At 35.4% G+C, this 17,366-nt stretch overlaps 2 pseudogenes; both read left to right on the top strand.

Moving 5' to 3' along the window:
- Window positions 1-10,851, top strand: part of LOC140510825 (ankyrin repeat domain-containing protein 26-like) — a 34,642-nt pseudogene extending 23,791 nt beyond the window's left edge.
- Window positions 1-17,185, top strand: part of LOC140512186 (nucleophosmin pseudogene) — a 355,194-nt pseudogene extending 338,009 nt beyond the window's left edge.
- Window positions 17,186-17,366: the final 181 nt, after the last annotated feature.

The raw sequence follows: 17,366 nt of genomic DNA, 5'->3' as shown, positions 1-17,366 counted from the left end.
GATGCAGAAAAAGGTTTTCACAAAATACAACACCCATTTCTATTGAAAACACTGGAGAGCACAGGAATAAATGGAACTTTCCATAAAATAATAAGCAGAATCTACCTAAGACCCTCAGCAAGCATTGCATGCAATGGAGAAAATCTAGATGCATTCCCAATAAAAACAAGAGTGAAACAAGAATGTCCATTATCACCATTATTTTTCAATATGGTACTAGAAATATTACCTGTAGTAATAAGAGAAGGAAAGAAATTGAAGAAATTAGAATAGGAAAAAATACTGAGTTATCAGTCTTTGCAGATGACATGACGATATACTTAGAATCCCAGAGATTCATGTAAAAAACTGTCTGAAGTAATAAACAACTTTGTCAAAGTTATAGGTTACAAAATAAACTGACACAACTTGTGCATTTCTATAAATTACTAACAGAGCCAAGCAGAACAGATAGAAAGAGAAATTGATAGCTGGGGTAGACACTATAAAATATTTGGGAGTCTACCTGTCAAAATCAAAACCAGGAATTATATGAACACAATCACAAAACACTTTTCGCACCAATAAAGTCAGATCTAAATAAGTGGAAATGCATCCATTGCTCATGGGTAGGCTGAGTTAATACAATAAAAATGACAACTCTACCTAAATTTATTAATTATTCAGTGCCATACCAATCAAACTATCAGAGAGTTGTTTTCCAGAGCTAGAAAAAATAATATAAAATTTCATCTGGAAGAACAAAAGGTCCAGAATATCAAGAGAACTAATGAAAAGAAATACTTGAGAAGGTGGTCTAGCTCTACCAGATATGAAATTGTATTATAAAGTAGCAATTATCACAACCACTTTGTATTGGCTAAGAAACAGAAGGGTAGACACGTGGAATGGGCTAGGTACTCAAGGCACAGAAGGAAATGAATATAGCAACCTACTGTTTGATAAACCCAAGGACCCCAATTTCTGAGATAAGAACTCACTCTTTGACAAAAATTTCTGGGAAAGCTAGATAACAGTGTGGTGGAAACTAGGCATAAACCAATGCTTGACACCATACAGGAAAAGATAGTTCAAATGGGTACATGCTCTAGGTATAAAGATTGATACTATAAACCAATTAGTGGAGCAAAGAATAGTGTATTTGTCAGATTTATGGAGAAGGGAAGAATTTTTGACTAAAAAAGAGATAGAAACATTATGGATCATTTTGAATACATTAAACTTAAAATGTTTTTGCACAGTCAAACGTAATGCAACCAAGATTTAGAGGGATGCAGAAAACTGGGAAAGAATTTTTGCAACTAGTGTCTGTGATAAAGGCCTCATATCTGAAATAAATAGAGAAGTAAGTCAAATGTACAAAAATACAAGTCATTCCCCAATTCGTAAATAGTCAAGTGATATGACCAAACATCTTTCAGAGGAAGAAATTGAAGCTGTCTATAGTCAAATGAAAAAATGCTCTAAATCACTATTGTTTAGAGAGTTGCAAATCCAAACCTCTCTAAGATATCACATCAAAACATTATATTGGCTAACATGATGAAACAAGAAGATGATATATTTTGGAAAAGATGTGGGAGAGTTGGAACACTAATTCATTGTTGGTGGAGCTATGAACTGATCCAACCATTCTGGAGAGCAATTTGGAACTATGCCCATAGGGCTACAAACATGGGCATACCCTTTGACCCAGCAATACCTTTTCTAGGACTGTATCCCAAAGAGATCATAAAATTGGGATAGGATCCCACACATACATAAATATTTACAGCAGCGCTTTTTGTGGTTGTCAAAAACTGGAAATCAAGGAGATGCCCATCACCTGGGGAATGGTTGAATGAATTGTCGCATATGAATGTAATGGAATACTATTTTACTATAAGAAATGATGAACAGGAAACTTCAGAGAGGCCTGGAAAAACTTATACGAACTGATCCTGAGGGAAAGGGGCAGAACTGGGAGAACTTTGTACACAGCTGTCACCACAGTGCGTGAGGATTTTTCTGGTAGACTTAGAACTTCATTGCAATGAAACTTCATTAAAAAATTCCCAATGGTCTCTTAAAGCAAAATGTCTTCCACATCCAGAGAAGGAACTATGGAATTTGATTCAGCTGATCATTTTCTTTTGTCTTACATTTTGATTTGTTTTATGATTTCTCCCATTCGTTTTAATTCTTCTATGCAACATGTCTCAGGTGAAAATGTATTTAATAGAAATGTATGTGTAGAACCCATATAAAACAGCATGCTGTCTCAGGGAGGGTGTGGGAAGGTAGGGGGGAAAGGTGGGAAGGACGGGAAAAATCAAAGATATATGGAAGTGATTTCAGAACACTGAAAACAAAGAAAAGAAAAGAGTGCTAGATTTTGAGTTTGAAGAGACCTGGACTGAAATACTGCTTCAAATACTTACTAAATGTGACAATGGAGAGGTCCTCTAATAACTTTTCCTAATCTAAGTACTAAGTGTAAAATCGGAAGAGTAATATGAATATTTCCTTCATAAGTATGTTGCAAGGTTTAGTGAGGCAATGTATTGAAAGCACTATGCAAAGTACATTAAAAAGCCTATGTACATATTAGGTGTTGTTATTTTTGTCATAATACTATGAGTAGCCAGGGTGGGATAGAATGGATAGAGCAAAGGAAATCAAATATGCTGAAAGGCAGACAGATTTGGGGCCCAAAAGTACAGTACATATATTCTGATTGATGAAACTCTTTTAAGAACTGTTCTTTGGGAAAACTGAGTCTGACAGAAATGTGAAATAGTTGAAACCCTCAATTTATTTTTTCTTTGAATACACTATGCTTCTTGGCACCTTGTGCTTTATTTTGAAATAGCAAAGAAAAATCAGAATGCATAATTGTATTTTGAATAGCATCTTTTCCTGTTTATTATGTTTAGGTTCCTGAAAGGGATGAAAAATAAAAATGTGTGCTGGATAAAAATCAAATCCTACAGGATGAAGTTGCCTACTCAAACTGGAACTAGACACAGTAAAAATGAAGCATCAGGAAAAAGAAAATCAATATACAGAAGACACTGAAGTTTTAAAAGAAAAGATTGATGAACTTCAAAAGAAATTACAAATGAAGGAAGAAACATTAACAAAAGTCATATCCCAGTACAGTGGACAGGTAAACGTTCTGACAACTGAAAATGAAGTGCTGAATTCTAAATTGGAGAACGCAAAACGAAACAGAGACAGGCTAGAGACAGAAATTGCTTCATATCATTCCCGTCTGACTTCTGCTATTCATAATCATGAACAACATGATCAGACATCCGAACCAAACCTTGAACAGACCTTTCAGGGATTACAAGATGAGTGGCTTCGTTTACAGGACAGACTAAATCATCACCTGTGTAGTCTAAGAGAGAGCAATGGTGTCCTATCTCAAAAGCTCTGTAAATCTGAAATTAAAGCCAGTAGGTTAGAAAGTGACCTAAACCGTGTATGTGATTCCCTCAGAGAAAAGACTCTCACTCTAGAAAGCACACAAACAGAATTAAACCAGGCCCAATGGAAAGCAAAGAAACTTGAACACATAAATCAATTGGAAAAGGAAAAAATGGACAAATATATTGTCAAACATGAATCTGTCCAAGAAAGATTAGCCCAAATCCAGAGTGAAAACATGTTGCTTCGACAGCAGCTTGGAGATGCCCAAAACAAATACATCATTAAAGAAAAGGCATTGAGGGATATCCGTGGACAGTTTAAGGATCGCTTAAATAACGTTCGTGCTGATACTGGAAAACAATCTCTTATGGTAGAAGAGCGAAATAAAGAATTAATCAGGGAATGTAACCACTTAAGAGAGCAAATTCGTAAATATGAAAATGAGAAAGCAGAAAGAGAGGTAGGTCTTTAAATAATGTCATTTGATAAGCTTTTAACGTTTTGAAATGAAAGTGAAAGTAATATTTGAATTTATAGCTGCAGATGTGACGAACTTGCCTTGTAAAAATTCTGATATCTAAGAAAGGAGAATAAGAATCAATAATAGAACATAGATCATAATAAAATAATAATACAATAAAATACAAATGTAACAATTACAAAATTAATAACAGATAATGCAATAAAATCAAAAGAATTGATTGAATATATAAATGGTAATAATGGTAAATATCAAAATAATAGTATAAAAATAAGATAAAAAATGAAATGATAAAATCATCTTTTAGATAAGATGATTCACTCTGCCTAAGCAAATTATGTAGTCCATGAAATTTTGATTTAGTAAATGTAGATAGGGTTAGTTACTTCTTCACATATAATGATAAATTTATCATTCTAACAATATGGCTAATATTCCATTTCAGTACAGCAATGGAATAAATAATTTGACATGACAAAACTTAAGAAAAATTCTACAAAATTTTTCTAGTAATAATATAACAATTTAAGTGAGACATCTCATTTTAGACACTGTGAAATATTCATTACCCTTTTTTAAAAATGATTATTTATTTTTAGTTTTCAACATTTATTTCCACAAAATTTTGAGTTCCAAATTTTCTACCCATCTCTTCCCTCCCTCCCATCCCAAAAGGCCGTGCATTCTGATTACCCCCTTCCCTCAGTCTGCCCTCCCTTCTATCACACCCCTCCCTTCCCTCATCCCCCTCTTCTCTCTTTTCTTGTGTAGTAAAATAGATTTCTATACCCCATTACCTCAATTTTTTATTTCTCAGTTGTATGAAAAAGCAATACTCAACATTAGTTCCTAAAGCTTTGAGTTCTTACTTCTCTCCCTTCCTCGCTCCCCACCCATCCTCACTGAGAAGGCAAGCAATTCAACACAGGCTATACATGTGTAGTTTTGCAAAAGACTTTCATAATGGTCATGTTGTGTAAGACTATCTATCTTTCCCCTCATCCTATCCAGCCTCCCATTTATTCTAATCTCTCTTCTGACTTTGTCTCTCCCCAAAAGTATTTACTTCTAATTACTCCCTCCTCCCACTTGCCTTACTTTCTATCATCCCTCCACCCCACTTCTCCCCTTCTCCCCAATTTCCTGTGGTGGAAGATAGATTTTCATACCAAATTGAGTGTGCTTGTTATTCCCTCGTTAAGCTAAATGTGATGAGAGTAAGCTTCACTTTTTTGATCATGGATTTCAGGTAGTCCAATAATTTTTAAATTATCTCTCCTGGATCTATTTTCCAGGTCAGTTGCTTTTCCACTGTGACAGTTCGCACTGTCTTCTATTTTTTCATTCTTTTTGTTTTGTTTTGTAATTGCTTGGTTTCTCATAAAGTCATTACTTTTCATCTTCTCCATTCTAATTTTTAAAGAACTATTTTCTTCAGCGAGCTTTTGAACTTCCTTTTTCATTTGACTTATTCTGCTTTTTAAAGTATTCTTCTCCTCATTGTCTTTTTGGACCTTTTTTTTACCAATTGAGTTAGCCTGTTTTTAAAGGTATCACTTTCTTCAGCATTTTTTTGGGTCTCCCTTAACAAGTGTTTGACTTGCTTTTCATAATTTTCTTGCATCACTCTCATTTCTCTTCCCAATTTTTCCTGCAACTCTGTTCCTTGATTTTCAAAATCCTTTTTTGAGCTCTTCTATGGCCTGAGACCATTGCATTATTTAGCAAGTTTTGGATCCTACGGTTACCCTTTTTATAACTATTTAACCATGCTCATCAGTCTGACTAGTTTTAATTCAAACTACTGTGAAATAATTTTAGAAACATCAAAGCCTGGATCATAGTTTTAATGAAATTCCAGAGTTCAATCACTACTTTCCTTTAAAATTTAGGATAATAACTCTATTCAAAAAGAATATGATTATACATTAAGCATTAATTTTTTTTTTTTGCCTGTGGTACTAATTCCCTTTTTCCAAAAAACTGTTTTTGCTTCCCTACTAATTTTTTTTTATTTATCTCATTTTTTTTACTGTTTTACTCACAGTTCTTCCTCAGTGTGCAAAATTATAGTTTCTGGAATCACTGATTTTATTTGTTGATGATGAATAGTTTTACAGTCTAATAGCTGTTCTCCTTATGTGTGCTTTTTCATATATGCAACGGGTGGCAGGTCTCCCAAATATTATACTGGGCAACAATTTTGTATAAAATTTTTTAAAAATTGTATTTATAGTGTGTATGATCACATGTTTGAATTTAGTCATTCCATACAAGAATTTAATTTACTGATATAAATTCAATTAGTTGTGCCAATTTTATCCTTCACAGCTTTTTTATGTGGTTGACAATTTTGTTTATCTATCCTGACTCAAAAAAGGTGTTTTTCCAAGTAACAATGATAACTAAATCATTTCTATCATACTTTATATTTAGAAAGCTCTTTACATTAATTTTCCCATTTAGTCCCCAAAACAGCTCTGTGAAGTAGAAGTTATTTGCTTGCTTTTATTCAAACTCTCTTTGAAAAAACGGAAAATGATATTTCTTCACAATTTGTAAATATATAAATTAGACATTCAAAGTGAAATTGAGAATTAAAGCAATTAGATGGAAATTCTCATTATCATCTTCTAAATCAAACTGATCTCACCTTGTTGATTCCTATCTCCATAACTTCATCATGCTTTTCTTCTTGCTTAGTTACAAGTCTCCATGTATGTTAATTAACCAAAACCTGTCTACTCCACCCCCAAAACTCTTTTGAATTCCAAACTTATGATTCTTTTGCCACAAGTCTTTTTTGACTTTTCAGTCCTGTTGATTTCTTAATCTTCTGAGCTCCACTTTTTCATTTTCAATATATAGGTTAGTATTTAACTGTATATTGATTGTCTTATGATGTTCACATCTGTTCTCAAACTATCATTTCCTGTGTCTGTCTTGTTTACCCAACTAGATTGTAATTCCTTGAGGAGAGGGACTATTTATACTCCATTATTTTCGATAGAACTTCCTTTTCACAGCATGTAGATAGTAGAAGCAATTGTTATTATTGTAGTAGGAGCAATAGCAGTAGAAGTGGTGGCAGTGGTAGTAGCAGTAATAATAGTCACAGTAGTAGTCGTAGTAATAGTAGCAGTAGCAGTAGTAGTAACAGTAGTAGGAGTAGTAGGAGTAATAGTAGTAGAAGATCAAGGAGAAGAAGAAGTACATATAATAGTATATTTTTGATAATGAGCTTTTTCTCCGCTTAGAAGTACCTTGAGGGAAAAATGGATGAACATTGTGTCTGGGGTTGGAAAGACCTGACTTTACATGTGGCCTCAGATCCTTTATATCTGATCCTATGCAAGTCACTTAATCCTCTTAGTTTCCTCAACCATAAAATGAGGATTATAATAGCTCCTATTTCCCAGGGTTGTTGTGAGAATCAAATGATTATAATTGTAAAAGTGTTCACATAGTGCCTGGCACATAATAAGTACTTAATAAATTCTTGTTTCTCTGCTCTGAAAACATAAAGGCAATTGTCCATTATATACAAATAATCATTGCCTCTCACATTTTGATAAGTACTTCTTAAAGTTACAAAAGAGTTCTGTTACCTGGTTAGCTTCAGCATACTTGTCTTATCTAAGAAATAAATGTGAGGTCCAATCTCATTCTTAGGCGAACTTCTTTTCTTTCATATTTTTATGCTTGAAAAATTTTTCTGGGTTTCAGAAATCAGTATTGGAATGAAATGTTTTATTTCCCAATTACCTCCCCTATCAATCATTCTCTTTACTTGCCTCATATTCTTTTTGACCCGTATTGATTAAAATATTAACCTTCAAAAGCTTTTGGCATCAGGCTACAGTCCAGAAACAAGGTGTGAACTGAGCCCTAGAACATATAACAAGGAAGCAATAAGTTAGAGTTCATCTTTGGCAATAATGAATTACCTCAGTTAATTGGAATTGAGGGCAAACTGACACCATTGCTTTTCTAATTTTCCTGATAATTTCCACTATGTGATAATTAATTCAAATTACTATTTCTTCCTGTTTCAACACCTCATTCGCTAGTGAATGAAGGGCAGCTAGGTGGTGCAGTGCACAGAGCACCAGTGCAGGAGTCAGGAGGACCTGAGTTCAAATCTCACCTCAAACACTTGACACTCACTAGCTGTGTGACCATGGGCAAGTCACTTAATCCCAATTTCCTCATCCTGGGTCATCTCCAGTCATCCTGATGAATATCTGGTCACTGGATGCAGATGGCATTGGAGGAGAAGTGAGGCTGGTGATCTGCACAGCCCTCCCTCACTCAAACAAAGAAAGTCAAGTGCAAGTCATGTTATTATTTCTCTGATGGCAAAGTCTTCTTTGACAAGGAAGGACGGACAATAACTAGTGAATGTCAATTATGTAAATTACCTTATGATAGGTACACACCAGGTTACCTAAACTATGTGGAAAACGTCCTCTCTCTCCTTGAAGAATGTGCATTCTCACTAGGAAGCCAATGCAAAATATAGGAAGTTCCTTTATAATACATGGTAGCATATTAACAACTGCTAACTGAATTGTATACATGTAGGTATTTATAAAAGGTAGACATCACCACAGCTGGAGATTAGAACAGGTGACATTTAATCCAGTCCTGTTCTTCTCAACACAAAAAAACTACTCAATGCAAATTTACTGACGTCGTATCTGTACTGGAACAATTGACAAATAGGTAAATTTAATTTATGTTTTACACACACACATGTATGTATAAAATCTACACCTGAATCTGACTTTTCCCAGATTTTGAGCCCTGCCTCAGCCCCTGGCCATCCATATGACTTTTGACAAAAGATTTTCTGTCTTCAGGCCTCAGATTTCTCATTTATAAAATGATGTACTAGCTCATCAGTGGGGTCCCTTTTTGCTCTGAACAGTATAACGATTCTAAGCGAGTTTACTGCAATTGCTTCTCCTTACTTTCTAATCTAGTCAGGTCTTGCAAATCTATTTGTTGAATTCCTGCTATATCCTTATACAATATATCACAAATAGATACTGAAATAATAAAAAACGAAAGTGAGTGGTGGTACAAAATTTAGAAAGTAACTAGAATGGCATACTCTTTGTGTGCTGCCAACCACAATATCCAAGAATATTGTGAAAGCAAGGATCATTGTTTCAAGACACCAAGAAAAACTTTGAAGAAAAGTTAGAACTTTTACTTGCCTTTGAGATTTGGGAAAGGATCAACAGGACATAAGTGCAGTACAGTCCAGGAAAAAAGAAGAAGCACAGGAGTGTGAGGAGGGTTACTGTAAAGAAACTAGAAGCAAAGGTTGGAAAAAAATAAAATGAGGTTAGATTTTAGAGGAAAGAAGGCAGAGAATTTTAACCTCAAACTGGTAGCTCATACACAGCAATCTCATTGTAGGTTCCTGAGTAAGATATTAATATGATCTAAACAGCGTTTTAAAATGATTTACTTAGCATCTTGTACTGAGGAATGGTGTGGGGGTAAAACTAGAACAGAAAGAGCCTGTAGCCCTTTTGTTTTTAATTAAACCAGAGGCAAGTGATAATATCATTGTACTTGTTTCCTAATCTAGAAAATGAGAAAGTTCGATTAAAATATGCACCCCCCCCCCTCAATTTTTCATCCTGTGTGTGAGATACTAGTCCAAGACTAAAGTGGTAGTCATGAGATATGAGGAAAGAGAAACACTGTGAAAGAATAATAAATGACAAATCAGATAAGAGAAACAAAATCCTAAGTCATGGATTTAGAAGAAAGCTTTTTGGCACAGAGAACTTCTGCCTGTTGCTAATGTGCCTTAAGTAGGGAGGTAATCCTGATTTCCAATGCAAACATTAATGGCTGTATGATCCTGGGCCAGCCTTGTAACCTCTGGGTACTCTAAGTCATTCGCTAAGGCTCTTAGAGTTGCAGATTCTAAATTACAGGTTGAGTGCAGGAATTATTTGCATTGAGAGATGGAAATTTTCACTGAGAATTCCATATACCAATTAAATTACAATATATACAAAATAAATAAGTGAACAATCATAGGTAAATAGACGAATGAAATGGGAATAAGAGAAGATGGCACCTGTTGTAATCATTCATTGGAGAAGTGTGGAAGCAAGGAGGAGAAATAGGAGTGAATCTAGAAAGGGCAGCAGAATTCAGAAGAATAAGGAGGGTTTTTTCTTCCTTTGTCAGATAGAGAAGATTACCTGGCTCATAATCTAGAACAATAGATGACCACTCAAGGATAATGACAAAATATTAATTTACACAGGTTGCATCTCACTTAGTCAGATACAAAGAGATTTGGAAAATAGTTTTACAGCCTTACCTGAGAATATATATAGATATAGATATTTCAACACAGGAACACTGAGAACATGGGCCAGTTGTGCCAACACTAAGGGAGAATGGAGATGGAGGGACCGTTTCCGTTGGCTCTAGAGAAAGGGGAAAGGCCAGTGTTCTACCAAGGTGTGGTATGTTGGCGAACTTGACCCACTTTCTATTCATACTATGCATTTCTACCATTTTTAAATTTATTAATATTATTAGTACAAGTAACACTTTTATTGAAAACACATGAGAACTTTCATTGATGTAAATTTAAAAAAAATAGTTTGGTGTGAAATCCCAGGAAAGCTTTGTTGTTTAAAGTAAGATGAATCATTTTCAAATCTCTTCATATTTGTTTACGTTTTATAGAGTATGCTTAAACTAATATTCACAGTTTGATCTGGAATTAATGAAAAGTATCTTTTTTAGAAATGTCAGCTGAGTTATAATATCTTTCTTTGTAAAAAAAAATGTTTTTAAAGCTTTATACTGAAACGGAAAAGTTAAAGCAACTCACTGAATTAAATCAATCTCTGGAAAATCGTCTTCAACGAGAACTGAAGAGAAATGATGAACTACAGAAAGACTTCAGTGGGTAAGACTCCTTTTTGTAGGCTTTTTCATCCAAACATTAAGTAAGCAAGGACTTAATTATTTTGTTATATCCTAAGTACATATTCATTTTATATATTAACCATTGCATCAATAATTACAGCATGTATAATTCTAAGTGAACAAAGAGTTTTTCATTTTCATTTTATTCACTAAATTACTGCTGAAAAACAAGCCTTCTGCCCTGATCTTTGAAGCTATAGTAAAATTCTGTATAGCACTTGTACCTTAAAGTGTGTTTTCCAGAATTACTATACAGCATTTGACAGTCTCTTGCTAAGTATACTATTTCTGCACATAAATGTTTCTGTAAGGTATGTTCTCCACCCTAGTTTATTTCTTTCCTTGCTTACTTAGTTTTGTTCATTTACCACTCATTCAAAAAGTATTATTCAACATATGTTGCATATAAAGTACTTGTCCCTGGAGGGACAGAGATGGATGATTAATGTGCAGTTTCTTCTTTGAAGGTGATTGTAGTAAAAGAGGTAATGTAGGGACTCAAATAACATGTGCAAATAAGAATGTGATAAATATCTAAGATATGCCGGAAGAAAATGCAGTCAGAGACTGAAGGAGGGATAGGCCTCTTCTGACTTTGTAGGATCAGCAATACTCCATTAAGGATATGACTTTTGAGCTAGACCCTACAAAATGTCTTGCCCTGGAATTGAAGGCCCTTCAGAATGTGGCAGCAGCCTGCCTTTCCACAGTTAAATTATGTTATTTCCTCTTCTATAAATTAAGGTATTGTGAAACTGTACTATTGTGTGTCCTTCAAAACTTGCCCTGTGCTTTCCCATCTCTGCCCTGTGCCTGTGATATTCACCCATGGCCTCTGCACTCATCATCACCCAAGTCCACCTCCTCTTTGAGGCCTATTCTGATCTGTGTTGTTGATGATGAATGACCTTTATGATCAGATTTGACATAAAATATCTCTTACACTCCCCCAAAGCTCTTACACTTTGTTATATATCCTAATTATCTACACATATACCTTATATTCCACTTGAATGAGAGCATGAACAAGGGTCTGTCTAAATTTTGTGTTCTATTACAACCTTTAAACGTAAACATTTAATGATTTCTAATTGAGTTCCAATAAATGAATTTTGATTGAATATTGCAAGAGGCCATCACCTTGAGGTATCAGATCCTCTGACCACAGTCTAGAGGCTGCCATTTCATTGACAGAGGAGAGTCTCTAAATCATCATGCACTTTCCAGGACTGTAATTCAGTGGTGTTATGGTTAAATTAGGTTTTGGTGTCCTTCTATTAAACTGCTTTTTCTGGGACTAGCTCCAAATGCATTCCCTGTTCCAACCAATCAATTCACAGCATAACTCTTGAGATCCAATTGACTTTTCAAGTTAGGGATTACCTATATTTACATCACTAATGGAACATTTTAAATGAAATTTTGTCTTCTAATAATGTTAAATGACATCATTAGTGTTTTGTGGGCTGAGACCACTAAATACTTCACCAACTACTTTACACAGGTCTACAATTAAAACGACCAAGGCACAACACATCACTGTAAAAATCTGTTTTTCAAAATAAATGTATTACTGGAAGGTATCTTTCCTTCTACAAATATGACAGCATAACCAGTAATCATTTAGCGAGTGTTCTACAATGAAGTTATATTAGTCAGGAGCTGAGGATGAATATATATCTTTTGGGGAGAAAGACGCACATATGCTAGCTCTTACCCCACAGCCCATAAAATACCTGCAAAGAAGAGCTCTCAACAAATTCTAGAGCAGTAGAAGCCACAGAACAACGCAGTGGAGGAGTTTTCTGTTCCAGAGTGACCTGAAAGACAGACAGGAAAGGTCTGTCCTACCAGACGTGGAGCAGAGCCCAGCCCAGCCCAGCCTTGGCCATGTAGCACTGAGAGGAGCAGATTGGAGCAGACTTCAGGGACAGACTCTCCAGCAGCAATGCAGGTCCCTCAACCCACAAGCAGCAAAGGTCAGTTTGAGGGTCAGGTGGCTACAGTGGAGGCAGCACCCATTGTTGAAGATCTCATTGTAAAGTGCCTGAGGGTACTGAGCCCTGTGTAACTGCCCTGCCCCTCCTGAGCAGGTGATCTTAATGTCACACTGAATAGAAGCCCTGCCCCCACCTAAATCCCCTGAGGCTTTGGAGCAGCTCATCTGAATCTCAGCCCCTAGTTCTGGCTTGGTGGAACTGGAGGCGAGGTGGTTGTGGAGAAGAAACTTAGAAATCAAGTAAGTGGCTGGGGAAATACCCAAAAAAGGGGAAAAATATAAGACCATAGAAGGTTACTTTCTTGGGAAACAGGTGTCTCCCCCCATCCTTTCGGATAAGGAAGAACAAGGCATAGTGTCAGAAGAAGTCAAAACCTCTGCCTCCAGGGCCTGGGCTCAGGCAATAGAAGACCTTAAAAAACAAGTTAGCAGCTTACTAAAGAAGAACCAAAAAAATGCTGAGGAAAATAACAGCTTTAAAAAGAGGCTAACTCAATTGGAAAAAGAGGTCCAAAAAGTCAATGAGGAGAAGGAGGTTTTAAAAAGCAAAATCAGCCAAATTTAGGAGAAGGTTCAAAAGCTCACTGAAAAAAATAATTCATTGAAAGAGAATTGAGTTCCTGGAAATGAATGACTATGAGTTAAACGAAGCAGTTAGTAAACAAAACCCAAAATTTTAAAAATACAGAAGATGATGTGAAACATTCTATTGGAAAAACAACTGACCTGGAAAATAGATCCAGGAGAAACAATTTTAAAATTATGGGACTACCTGAAAGCCATGATCAAAAAAAAAAAAAAGCCTAGACATTATCTTCCATGAAATTATCAAGGAAAACTGTCCTGATGTTCTAGAACCAGAGGACAAAATAAATATTGAAAGAATCCACCAATCACCTCCTGAAAGAGACCTGAACAGACAAACTCCTAGGAACATTGTGGCCAAATTTCAGAGTTCCTAGATCAAGGATAAAATACTGCAAGCAGCTAGAAAGAAACAATTCGAGTATTGTGGAAATACAATCAGGATAACACAGGATCTGGCAACTTCAACATCAGAGGTCAAAGGAACTGCTATTGAAACCAAGAATCACCTACCCAGCAAATCTGAGTATAATACTTTTAGGGAATATATGGTCATTTATTGATAAAGAGGACTTTCAATCATTCATATAGAGGAAAAGATCAAATCTGTATAGAAAATTTGACTTCCCAAGACAATAATCAAGAGAAACATGAAAAGGTAAACAGGAAAGAAAAATCACAAAAGACTCTCTAAAGTTGAACTATATGCAAAGAAAATATTTATAACTCTTGAATCTTTTCTCAGTATTTGGGTAGAGGGAGAGATTGTACATACATACATACACTCACACACACATATACATATATAGATATAGAGTACAGGGTGCACTGAATCAGAAGAGATGATATCCACAGAAAATAAATTAAAAAAAATAAAAATTAAGGGGTGAAGGAGGAAAATACCGGGAAGAGAAAGGGGGCAGACTACAACTCATAAAAGAGATAAGAAAAATCTTGTTCAATGCAGGAGAAAAGGAAGAAGAGGAGAGGGGAAAAATGAAGCTACTCTATCCACATGTGACTGAAGGAGGGAATAACATTCTCACTAAATTGGATATGAAAATTTATATCACACCACAGGAAAGCAGGAGAGGAGGCCACAAGTGGGATGAGGGGAATGTTAGCAGAGAGGGCAAATGGGAGAAGGGAGTCACTAGAAACAAACACTTTCGAGAAGGGACAAGGTCAATTGTGGGGGAAAAAATAAAGGGGATAGAGTAAGAGAGAGGGCAATATAATTAGTATTATACAACGTGATTATTATGGAAGTTTTTTTTTTTCAGAACAACACATATTTAGTCTGTACTGAATTGCTTGCCTTCTCACCAGGGCTGGGGAGGGAGGGGGGAGGGAGAGAAGTTGGAATTCAAAATATTAGCAACGAATGTTGAGAAATTTTATTGCATATAATAGAGAAATAAGAAATACAGGGAATGGGGTATAGAAATTTATCTTACCGTACAAGAAAAGAGAGAAGATGGGGATAAGGGAAGGGTGAGGTGTGATAGAAGGAAGGGTACATTGAGGAAAGTGGTAATCAGAATGCAAGGTATTAGGAAACGGGGCGAGGGAAGTGATGAGGAGAAAAATTGGACATGTTACAAAGTGAAATAAAAGCAATTAATATTAAAACAATTGACTGAACATCTTGAGTTTGGGGAAAATAATTTTAGTCTAAATTTTCTAAAGGAAGGCAACCTGGGGTAAAATTTGACACTGATGGAAAAGTTAAGGTTTAAATGGTAAATTTGATTTTATGATTGCTATTCAGTCAGGAATTAGAACAAGTATAGAAAGGCATGTAAGCCACTTAAGACGCCTCAAAAGATGTTCCTTAGTCAAAGTAAAATTATAATCATATTTGAAACTTGGTTATTGGAACTTGCCCTTTTTAGATGCTATGGGACTATTAAGTGATTGTTCTTCTGAGTCTAACTCCAGGTATGGATAGCAAGAAAGGCGATCTGAGCCTCCAATCCATGATGCCAGTAAGCCAGTGAGATGCTGGTATGAATTGAAAAGGTGATCTCATGGGAAGGGTGGGAGAACGGCTGTTAAGCCTGGGCTCAGGTAGGATTCTCCTGACTCAATTTCCCCACTGACACCTGGAAGACTTTAAGCCTGACTGAATGCATGTGGACAATCTAATCCTGCCTAAAACTGACATGAAGTTGGGGAGATAATGTATGCCTGCAACGTCCCTACTCTTGGTGGCAATTTCCTATAGTCAACAGGTTTGTAAACTTAATACCAGATCTATTAAATTATAGATTATTGGTAGGGGAACATCTGAGGTTAAGTCTAAAATTAAGCTATTAGGCATAGGATTTTAGACCAACAACAATAAATTAGTGTCCTTTAATTCTTAGTAACGATGTGGAGTCAGTTAGGTCAACATCTTGTGAAGTTAGCAACATAAATATTATTTGTGTCTCAGTTGCTTAATGTTTTAAAAAAATTCTTTTGTGGTGCATATTGTAAATGCTTTAAAAAGAAGTATCACATGACCAAAAGTTTGAATTGTTTTATCTGTTATAAACTATGTTAAAAATGAAAAATAAAATTAAAAAAACGAGAATAATTAAAAAAGAATATGCATGTTTTGGAGTAGAGATGAAATGATTAGTGAGGCTGCTGTTTCTCTGGTTTAGTTTAACAAAATACTGTCCATTGAGTTGAGTGAAGTCAAGAAATCTTTTTAGATTTATTTTCCCTTCTATGATTGAAAATAATTTAAGGTAGTGGGTCAAAAATAAGACTTTTTGGTATAATATTTAAACTATAAAGAGTTTCACTAAATTATTCTGTTCGTTCTCACAGATTTGAAAACCTGTGGAAAACAGCAAAAAATAAAGAGAATATGAAAAGGTCTTTTCTTCACTTTCCTCATCATCTTCGCCATCTTCTCCTTCATCATCATCTTCATCTTCTTCAGACAGTTTTACTTTTTCCTGTGGAACCTTGCTACCAACTCCAGGAACAGATCGTTTGCCAGACATATTTAAGAGTTTCATATCGTCTTCCTCTTCATCATCTGATTCTGCATCTTCCTCCAGTGAAGAAATCTGTTCATGACGCTGCAGCAAAAAAAATGCACAAAAATCAAACCAGAATGGAAAAGACTCAAAGCTGTCCACACCCAAATCAAAAGGTCAAGAATCCTTCAAAAAGCAGGACAAGACTCCCAAGACCCCCAATGGGCCTACTTCTTTAAAGAATATAAAAGCAAAAATGCAGAAAAGCACTGAAAAGGGTGGTTCCCTCCCAAAAGTGGAAGGCAAATTCATCAACTATGTAAAGAAATGTTTCTGGATGTCTAATCAGGAGGCTATTCAAGATCTCTGGCTGTGGAGGAAATCTCTTTAAGAAAATAAGTTTGAACAATTTGTTAAAATTTTCCGTTTTATTTTTGTAACAGTTTATATCTGGCTGTCCTTTTTATACTGCAGAGTGAGAATTTTCCCTGCTGTGTCTGATAAGTATCGTCCAGATTAGTTTGCCAAGAATGTGTTGTCCAAAATGCCTGTTTAGTTTTCAAAGATTAAACTTCACCCTTTGCTTCATTTAAGTGTGTATGGAATGTTATGTTAGGGCATAGTAGTAGTGGTGGTCAGACAAATGGAAATGGTGGGGAGACAAAAGAATACGTGTGAAATAAATTCAGTTATTTTAGTAAAGTAATGAAAAAGGAGAGAGAATATGAGAAAGGAGATGCTGTTTATCAGGAGGGTGTGAAGCAACCATATTCTGAAATGGATAAAGAAATTAATGAGTTAAAAAAATAAGGTAATCCTTTATATTGAAAAACGTAAAATGACTTTACTTTGTATTCATTTTTAAAGAGTCACACTTTGTATCAGGGCATTGGACACCAATATCCTTGAGATTTACATCTTTCTCATGCTTGGAAGGCAA

This window comes from Notamacropus eugenii, chromosome 6 (assembly GCF_028372415.1).
Source record: "Notamacropus eugenii isolate mMacEug1 chromosome 6, mMacEug1.pri_v2, whole genome shotgun sequence".
Taxonomy (NCBI): Eukaryota; Metazoa; Chordata; class Mammalia; order Diprotodontia; family Macropodidae; genus Notamacropus; species Notamacropus eugenii.
The sequence above is the reverse complement of the archived record's forward strand: the minus strand, read 5'-3'. Positions and strand labels throughout refer to the sequence as shown.